Source organism: Montipora capricornis, chromosome 11 (assembly GCF_036669925.1).
Source record: "Montipora capricornis isolate CH-2021 chromosome 11, ASM3666992v2, whole genome shotgun sequence".
NCBI lineage: Eukaryota > Metazoa > Cnidaria > Anthozoa > Scleractinia > Acroporidae > Montipora > Montipora capricornis.
In genome coordinates this window covers 3,948,287-3,958,286 of record NC_090893.1, presented here as the reverse complement: position 1 = coordinate 3,958,286, position 10,000 = coordinate 3,948,287, and the positions used below count along the sequence as shown (strand labels likewise).

The 10,000-nt window shown below is 38.4% G+C and overlaps 2 long non-coding RNA genes across 2 annotated transcripts in view; both read right to left on the bottom strand.

Moving 5' to 3' along the window:
• Positions 1–1,072, bottom strand: part of LOC138023869 (uncharacterized) — a 17,981-nt gene extending 16,909 nt beyond the window's left edge. The window contains exon 1 of the long non-coding RNA XR_011126808.1: positions 811–1,072. This is a non-coding gene — a long non-coding RNA (uncharacterized lncRNA). The remainder of the gene's footprint in view (positions 1–810) is intronic.
• An 8,382-nt stretch (positions 1,073–9,454) lies between these two features.
• LOC138022819 (uncharacterized) overlaps positions 9,455–10,000 on the bottom strand; it is a 90,639-nt gene continuing 90,093 nt past the window's right edge. Inside the window, exon 4 of the long non-coding RNA XR_011126648.1 lies at positions 9,455–9,550. This is a non-coding gene — a long non-coding RNA (uncharacterized lncRNA). The remainder of the gene's footprint in view (positions 9,551–10,000) is intronic.

Genomic DNA, 10,000 nt, shown 5'->3' with positions numbered 1-10,000 from the left:
TTTGTTTCCAACCCCTTCAATGAATCGCCTCTACATTTCAGCCAAAAACGACGTTCGTCGCATATTAATATCTGGGGCTCTCTACCAGCACGAGAAGCTCCCGGGATACCTCCTCAGTTAGCACACGTTCAGCCATTCACGCCAACCAAAACAACAGGGAAAAGCCATGGCCTAACTACCCTTGACTTCGCGCAACTCGACCCGGTCCGCCCGAGTGGTCCACCATATTTGCATTTGGTGTATGTTGCATTATATCCCATGTATTCCATAATAATATTGTGAAAATGATTTGCAACAAGATCAAACCACTTATAATAATAACAATAATAATAATATAGTGCGATACCTTCATCACTGAATAAATACTGGTTAAGGATATGAAAAGATTCTCCCCAAAATATACTACTACTTTTAAATGCCTCGTCGATGACAATGCAGGAATGGAACGCACCTCAATAATCCTTTGCCATTACTTTTATCTTTGTCATAAATTTACGGTCATCTATTAACTTAACTTTATTGTAAATGTAATTGATTATTTCATCATTTATTTATAGTCTCTTTATTTCTTTTATTTATAGATGTGTAACTGCATAATGTGTGAACTTGTAATTTGCGTCACAAGATTGATTATTTGTTTGTGCATTCTAGTTACATTGGTTGTTATGCATACAAGCGTTACCGATTAATAAAACAGATACAGATAAAGCAAGCCGTACTTCATGTTGCTTTGTACTACATTTACAGCCACCGTTAACAGAAAAAAACTATTTTAGTAGAAGAAATGTTTCAAAGTAAATAAACTTTTACCTTCTCGAGGACGAACAATCTTTGCTAGGCTGTCTTCCAAGAAGTCAGTGCTGCCATGCACGTGGTGGAACTGAACCCACCTTAAAACGAAACGAAGACGTCTTTTCCAACAATTAAACGCTGCACAAATTTTGTTTGGACTTTCCACGGGGAGGTTCCTGTGTTAACGTTCCTGAAGAGCATTTGCGTCTCTAAAACGTTCATAGAATGGACACTGTGACCGAAGACCACTCTGTCCGCCATGTTTACCCGTTTCAATCCCACAATCCCTTCGGGCAAAGCTTGAGGAGGAGGTAGCAACCTCGTTCCCAGGGTCTACTCCGCTTTCAAGATGGCGGGGCGCCCCGCCATCTTGAAATCGATTGGTTAGCAGTGCGGGCCATTTTGGCCAAAACCCGCGAAATTCCTTCCGAGGCGTGCACCGAAACCAAAGAAACACGCAGTAAACAAAATGCCGATCATTTGAACCAACAATCAATTGAACCAAAAATCGAAAACCCAAATCATTCCCGTTTAAAGTAAATCTTAACGTTTTTTTTTCAAAGATTTTAACGAGAAATCGCATGACGAAGATAACTGAAATTTTTTCTTTCCGGGGAATATGCTCCTCATTGCATGGTCCCGAACGAAAAAATATGATTAAACAATTCCAGATGTTTTTGCACAGTTGGAGTTTCAGTCATTTGTGACGCAAGCGGATCAAATTCCCGGATCAAATTGTATGACGAAGCATTCCTCTAACAGTTTGTATGTTATGGAATGTTTCTACTCGATTCTACCTTACAACATAAATATTCAGCTAGCAAAGTAAGACTGGAAAATTAAAGAGGTTTTTGAAAATTTGGAGTTGTATTTTTTTTATCTTTCCGGTCGAACCAGCAGGATTTCTACAAGCTTTTCACAAAAAAAACGTGACTATTTTTAATTAAAGCCGAAAAAACAATTACTTTCTCTTGATACAGATTTTATAAAGTCTCTATTCTCAGTCGAAAACTTTTGCAGAAGTTTTTAAAACTAGACAGTCCTTTCAATTTTTTTTCTGTAAATCACACACAACATTGAGGAATCCAAAAGCAAGTTTACATGACTACACTTGAACCTCCTACACTGATACTTGTTCCGCCTCTCTACGGTAAAACAAATCGTGTTAGCATTTTGTTGGCATTTTGAACACAGTCATGAATGGACAAAAGGTGTAGTTTGTGATAACTTAAGTAATATTCAATGTCTATACCAGATGAGCAGTCCGTGTAATTCCTTTCAAATGTACGGCCAAGACCGCAAAATAACATTTGCTGTAACTTATGCCTCAAGGCACTCACCCCATCATTTCGGATTTCCTTGCTCCCAGATTTGACTGGGCAAATTCAGAAATAAACCACACAGGAAACTTTGATCTACTGATGCTGATTTGAGTTTCTTTAGGATTGAACTTTATTTTTCCTTCTATCCCTTGATGGCCGAATACAACGGTAAAGTGTCTTCTTTTCCTGATTTAACACCACTGCTAAAATTAACCACCTAAATTAAAGATATCATGATCATCTTTAACTTGGTTGATCGGCCTATTGTGCGGCTTACTTACCCCAGGGCTAATTACATCGTAATTGTTTTTTGGAATGTAATTTATGAATTCATTGTCCAACATAACTTGTTCAGAAACCAATCTACACAGTTTCCGCTTTTGAACAGGAAAATTCGATTCTCTTCCAAAGAATGACGAAAGGAACTGTACAACGTTCGTTCACACTGTAAAAACACGAAAGGACGAGTGATGACTCATAGTAATCGGCCATAAATAGTAAATAACTATAAAACAAAGTAGTTACACGAAAATACGTTCAGAGATAAATATCTATAATAAGTGTTGTCGCATTATCTTGCAAGTTGTCCTATTATACAAGTCCACTTTATTGGTCGACTGGATCAGTTTTGGCGGGTTTTAATTACCGTATTCCTCCCGGATTCGTCTTCAATGTTATCGTTTTTACAGATGCTCTGTATAAAGGGAAATACTGTTGGGCTATCCGTTTTCAACCCGAAAATTTTACGTATTGTTTTAATATAAAATCCATCGCCAAAAGAGACGGGAACATTGTTCTCCGTACACGGCACTGCACGGCGTGTTACGCAGTTCTCATAGAGGTTCGCTAGGCCTCTATTATTTCACACAGAATCACAGTTCGGTTGAACAGAAGTTAGTTGTCAATACACCATCTTGTGCAACAAACGTCTCGGACCATTCATCTGTTGGACTTTTCAATAAACTATTTTCCTGTAAAGTATGTCTCTCCGATCGACTTCCACAAGAAACTGAACTGCTTCTTCTTCTCAGCTGCGCCACTGAACCAACATCGAGAACACATGTTTCATCAGGAAAAATATTCAAAGACTTTCTCTTTTCTGTTACATTGAACCTTGAAATTTCTGTTGGAATTGTATCGGAAACCGAGTAAGACGTTGTGACTGAGTTTGGGGCTGTGAGGCACGGTGATGGCGACCTCCAATTCCTCTCTATGAGTTTCAAAAGAGTTAAGAAGTTCTGACATGGCAAGAAACGAAAACTGGAACTTTCCAACTTTCCTTTCATGTTGACCTTGCTTGCAATCGGTGTTGTTTAGTGTTCGTTCCGAAATCTACCTCTTATATAGACGCGAAATTTAATTACTTTCCGACCGTATCCTCGCGGTGATGATTTGTTCTATCCGCAGATTCAAAAATTAGCTTTCATCGTTCAGTGCTACCTCGCGTAAATAACTGCTCTCTTAACCCGCACTTGTATACGAGATCCGAGGATTACTATGATGCATCTCACTCAACCAGCCGTAAGATGGAATGTGTGCTCACAGCGAAACCAACGCTGTCGTTTGTTTGTAAAATCGCGTGAGATTCACGACTAAATTTTCGAGGGGGTAATTTCAAGAAGAGCCCTTTCTTCAAAACTGTCAACACTCTCGCAAAACAACACAGAAGCCACTTTAGCAACAAAGGAGAGCTGTCATTTCATGTGACGTAAAACAATCACAAAGGAAGTCTGTAAGATCAGAATTGAGCTGCGTTGTCTACTGTGATAAGGGAGTTTAAGATCTACGACGCGACCGCAACGAAAACGTCACAAATTTTGCATATTTAATGAGCAAAAACAATAGTTTTGCACGCTCTGCACGTGCATTTTTAGTTTTTGTACATTTCTTTCACGTTTTCGGCAAATCTACGACGTGAAATGACAATTCTCAAGTTTTACGGAGAACGTGAACAAAAGGCAACGAATTTGAATTTTCTGTCGTAGATTCAATACCGCACCTCCTAATTCAGTTACTGGAAGGTTACACTAGTTTTTAGAAGATAGACAAGCCGACATAACGACGAAAAAGATTAATGAACCTGAACTTGCAATTTTAGATGACGTTTTCGTTACCGTCGCGTCGCAGATCTTAAACTCCCTATTCAATTCCAATTGTAATCGAGAGGTAAGCTTAAAATAGATAAATGAAATCGTAACTTGACTTGACTTCTCCCTGGCACTATTTTTGGCAAAGAAGTGAATTTTCACTCCGCAGTGAAGTCGTGAGAGTGACCTCGCCTCACCAGCGCGTGGAACATTAATCACTTAAATTTAATGTGCTTTTAACGATGTGACGATTGGCACGACCCCAAACAGCTCCGGGATATCCAACTGAGCTGCTTCAATTAATAGCATTTTATTGTTGCATTGTGTTCGCGCTCAGCCAGTGACCCATAGAGCAGATGACTGCACGATGGACTGACATGCCAACAATCGAGCCTAAGCGACCAAGTCTCCCCGCTGCTCACTCCCGATCGTCACATTGTCTTATAAAGTCCATTAGCGTTCCAGACATTTCAAGCCATGCATCAAACCACAAATATCAAATTTTAATTCCCAAACTGTTTCGAAACAAACATTTGAGCAAATGTTCTTTATCACAGTTTTTCATTTGGAAAAAAGATAGATTAGAGACAGAGAACGGTTTGTCATGCTTGAACCATATGTTTCATATACAATAAATCAAAACAATGTTCACGATTCCGTCTATATATAAGAGCCATCTGGAAAGTATTTAAATAATACCTATAATCTAGATGTTCAAGTTAAAAGTTCTCAGAAGGGAAATTACTATATCCCATTTATCATGACGACTCCGAGATCTTTCCATATACACTGGCGAGTTTTCAAGCTGTAAAATTCACGTTGCCGTATTCCGCCTACTGCAGCCTGACTGAACCATTGTCTTAAAAGGATAAGGAAGTTTAAATGTTAAACCATGAATCGAAAACTTCTAGACCAGAAAGAGCTAACATTTGCAGTTCAAACCACTGTTTGGTTACTCCAACAAACCAGTTTATGACACGATTGAAAATCCAGTTAGTGTTTACGAGTTATGTTCGATGCCTTTGATTGTGGGTAAAGCCCTGTCCAAACGGGAAAACATCATCAAACATTGTTTGGTGACCAAATATTTTACCGTTTGGCCACGTTGTTTGGTGCTGTTTGATCATGTTTGACAAAGCTTGAAGGCCATCAAACATTCGATCAAACAACTTAAAACATTTCTTGTGTTCTCGTGTTTTGTTCGTTTGGACAACTGTATCAAACATGTTTAGCGGGCGCATGCATACCACGCTTGCTCAGCCAATTGTATCCGCGTGTTGTTTACGTCAGTTTGTGACCCATAGTTCTTTGCTTGTAGAGTTTGATCTGAGTTAGATCAAACATGTTTTAACCGTTTGGCCATTCACTTCAACATTAGCATGTTTGGTCACCAAACAATGTTTGATGTTGTTTGGTCGCCAAACAAAAGATTAATGTTTCGCCCGTTGTAATCCTTTAAAAGCTCCATTTAGATCTTTCAGAGGCACTTAATTTTCCCCTTAAAAGGGTTCAATCTGAAGAAATCTGCTTTCATTAAAACTCATTCCCTTCGACAAATTCCACTCATTTAAGTTTCGACGGAAGATATTCAAAAATGCCTTCAGATCTTTCACTGATCGAAGATCGGCCCTTGGAAGAGAATACGACAACCAATAGACCAATTTCGATATATTAAAATTCAGTCGAAAACAAAAGGCATCATCTCGAGGCTCTGGGGAATAAACTCATACAAATCCTTATATTTATTCCCCAGAGCCTCAAGATGATGTCTTTTGTTTAGGACTGAATTTTAATATATCGAAATTGGTCTATTGACTGAATGCAAAAACGGCCGCCAACAAATTATTCTTTTGTCCTAGTGTTAATTAGCCTAACTAGCCTCGTTCACACGCGTAAAATTGAAAGAATTTGGGCTGTAAAACGAGGCTAGTTAGTCTAATTAATTTGTTGGCGGCCATTTCTGCATTCGGTCAATAGGTTGTAGTCGTGTAGAATATCCCATGACATGCTATCATTTGGTATGGTGAGCAGCTTCTGTTGTCTAATTCATTGTCCCCGATATTTAGTCCTTGATTTTGGTAGCAAGCTAGTCACATTGAAGATCATCTACCCATTTGTGGACAACCATAGGATTTTGTTCAAATGTACAAGTTCCAAAATAGTTTAAGTACTGCCACATTGTTCAGTTTTTCGCAAGCAGACAACACAGCAAAAAAGGTTTTTTATTCCATTCTGATGGAAAATAAAACCTTCGGATAAAACCTTTAACCAAATCCTTTTTTCAGGAAAAAAATGTTACTAATTAGGAAACCACAAGTGAACAACTTTTAACGTGGACATTATCGAGACATTGAAAAAAAAACGTGACTTCCTTCATATCTATTTTTCGAATTTCACCATTATCCGGCTACCTATGCTGACTGTTTAAAACGTCCCCTTATTGACTAAATTGGATTAAGGCCAGGCGATAATTAATGTCTGCGATTAATGTTCGTAAACACTTGTAAGGCGGAAAAGCCAATTAATTCTATTAACAATATTCCTTGCGAAAAGATCACGGAAATCGTTATTTTCCAGTAAGGATGTTTGTTCGGGATTTCGATAGCAAAGGCATCTTAGAATGATATCTTTAATTTGCCGCGTTAGATTGTTTAGCTTGATTAATTAAACACAACTAAAAAAGTTCTGCAGGGCGGCATAATCCATCAAAATTGTAGACTGTAAATCAATCGTAGGGCACGTTCGATTGACCGTATTCCGGAATAGGAATACATGGAATAGAAGTTAGAAGTCCTTCGTTTTTGCGGAGATGCACATTAATATTGTCAAAAATGCTATTTTAAACATATCTTTATTATCCTGGTTGCTGCAAAACGCCAGTCATGGTACGTTAAATCATCACTCCACGTATTCTTATTCCGGAATAGGGTCAATCGAACGCACCCGTACTTACAAAAAAAAGCCGCGCATTTCTCCAAGTCCCGAATGACCCGGGTATATTTCGGGTCACATAATATAAAGAAAAGCGTGTGAGAACTTTATTTTCAGTCATTTCTGTTGTCTTAAAAACAGAAGAGACCCATTAACAGTTTCCGTTTTGGCTTGTTGCCTTGTGTACCATTGATAACTGAAAAATTAGCGCTCACAAGCTCTAGTAATTTTTTTCGTCCCTTTGTCATGGAGTTTATAGTTTTTCAACGGGATATACTCTTGTGAACTGTTTTACAAATCATCCTTATAGCTTCTTCTCATCTATTAGTTATTCTCTATTTATTCGTCTACAGAGTTCGAATGAAATTGTTAGCCACTGGATTGCAATAACTTTTGAAGGAGCAAACAGTGTTCAAGACAAATATCTTTCTTTGACAGGACAGCCAAAATAGAAACTTTTAATATTTCAAAATTGAAAGTGCCCGGGGAAATTAAGGAGCGTGACGCAATGATTGGATGCCTCCAACCGAGTTTTATTAATACACATCATGATAATAGCAAACTCTGGAGGCAAACCAAGGCATTTAGCATGCGAGGTACAGCACTGCTTGGTCGAATCTTTCGTCGCACGATTAACCGTTCAAGGCCGTACGTGTTAGTAAGTTGAGAGGGCAGAATTTATGTTCCAACAGCCGAAGTGTCAAAATTAATTTCGACGTATTTTGGTTGTGCCTTTTTGATGAAGTCAGTTGAAATATTCTACTAATAGGTACAATTTCCGAACAAAATTGAAGCTATCGGGTGGTCCCCGACGGAGGCGCTTTGAAATGGACCTAAAAGCACGCAAAACAACTTCATGTGGAGAAAACGTTTGGGAGTCTTTTCTGTTGACTTCTTGCCATCCCACTGATATTTCCGGGGAGCAATCATAACATCTCACCCTGAGGGAACTTTACAATTAAGTCCTCAGACTCGACTCAAACGACTAGTACTTTCTTTCCATGACACAGACTGGACTTCATGCTTAGCAGCGTCGTTGTTTCACAAGAAAAGAAACTTTTAAACAAGCAGTTTACGGACTGTATGAAACTGGGCGAATAGATACAGCGAGCTTTATTCAACAATTAGCCTATATTTAGCAAATTACTTGTTTGCAATACTTCAAGGAGGGATATTAAAATTGGTCCAAACGTGTTCAGGGTTGCCTCTCTTCATTTATTAAATTAACTTGATTCCCAAACATAAAAGCTTATAAACCATTTTATGGGGAATATCACCCAGAATTAACTTTTCTTATTCTCTGACGTCATAGCTACGTTAGACAAGTTGCAAATTACAACATGCTGAAATTTTTTTTTCTAAAAAAAGAACAAGTTCATAGCGGGGTTCTTCGTTTTAATAAAGGCATTAAGAATGAAGTTCATATTCTAAATTCCAATCAACTATGTCGTTTTTCGCTGTTGTCAAAATAACATTTGCCGCCTCTCTTCACAGAGGGTTAAGGGTAATTTAACTCAAACAACACAAACATTGCTTTAAACCAGAGAAATTAATGCGCACAATGAAATCTGTTTGCATTCTTTTCAAACAAAGCCTTTTTTCTTGAAATAAATCAATTTTAGAATCGCTGTCTGATCTTTGTTTTCAAATATCCTGCGCGCCGCCATTTTGAATAAATTAAAAAACAGAGCAATCGTAACACGTCATGATTATTCAAGATGACTGCCCCTTTCTTTTTTTCCGGGTACAAAGACTTTAGTTTTATTATAAAAATTAGTTACTACGTTTTAAATTTATTCTTTAGTAGGAGTGAAGAAACCAATATAGTTGATCGAAATTGGCGAATCAAAACGCTAAATATGACCCATCAACCTGCTCAGTCTGCAACAGAGACGGACAACGGTGAAATGCGAAATCTTTGATTCTGTGTACGATCCCCCATGTATGTCAAAAGCACCATAATATTGCAAAAAAGAGTTTCGTCATTGTTTTGGAATAGTTCAGCATAATTTTTCGTTACCGGAGCCTGAGACGAGAAAAAAATAGAGTTAGGACAATGTGCGAGCCAGCGAGCCATGCAAGTCAACATGCGAGTCACACAGTCATTGAAAGCTAACCGTTTTAAAATGGGTGTTTAGACTTAATAACTCTTTATCAGCGCTATTTGAAATGGGTGCTTAGACTTAATAACTCTTTATCAGCGCTATTTGAAATGGGTGCTTAGATTTAAATGCGAAATTCGCATGTCTCGCATGGCTCGCTGACTTGCAGATTGTCCACCCCCAAAAAGACATGACAGTTACTTACGCTTCAGTTCATTGCAATTCTTCCAAGGTTTTGTATCCCTAGAATTTGCCTCGTTACAGTTTGGTCTTCACTTTGCTGATTTAAGACATTTTCCGACACAGTCTTGTTGCTCTGCGAACAAATTTATTCAACCCTTAGCACTTTATACTATATAAATCTACACGGGAAAGGGTTACAACCGACTAATAGCAGATTGTAGGGGCTGTCACTCCCTTGGAAAAATGACAATGTTGAGACAATGGTCATAACCCAATTGCGGGTTTCTCGAAGAATGGTTAGCGCAAACCAGCGTTAAGCGTTAAATCACCACGGAAAACTATTGGTTTTTTACACCTCTTAACTAACGGTTAGTGCAACGAGACTTCGAGCAACCGGCACCAGGTCTTTTAGTTTCATTGACCATCGATCCTTAATGTCATTTGTCAACAATGTACGATAAAAGACAGTAAATAAAGAGGTGTTTCTAGTGAAACTGCCAAAGAGTTTGGCCTAAGATTTTACGCTCAGCATGGCTGGGTTGATTTATAGAACCCCTCTCTCTCTTGAAAGATTCAGCACACC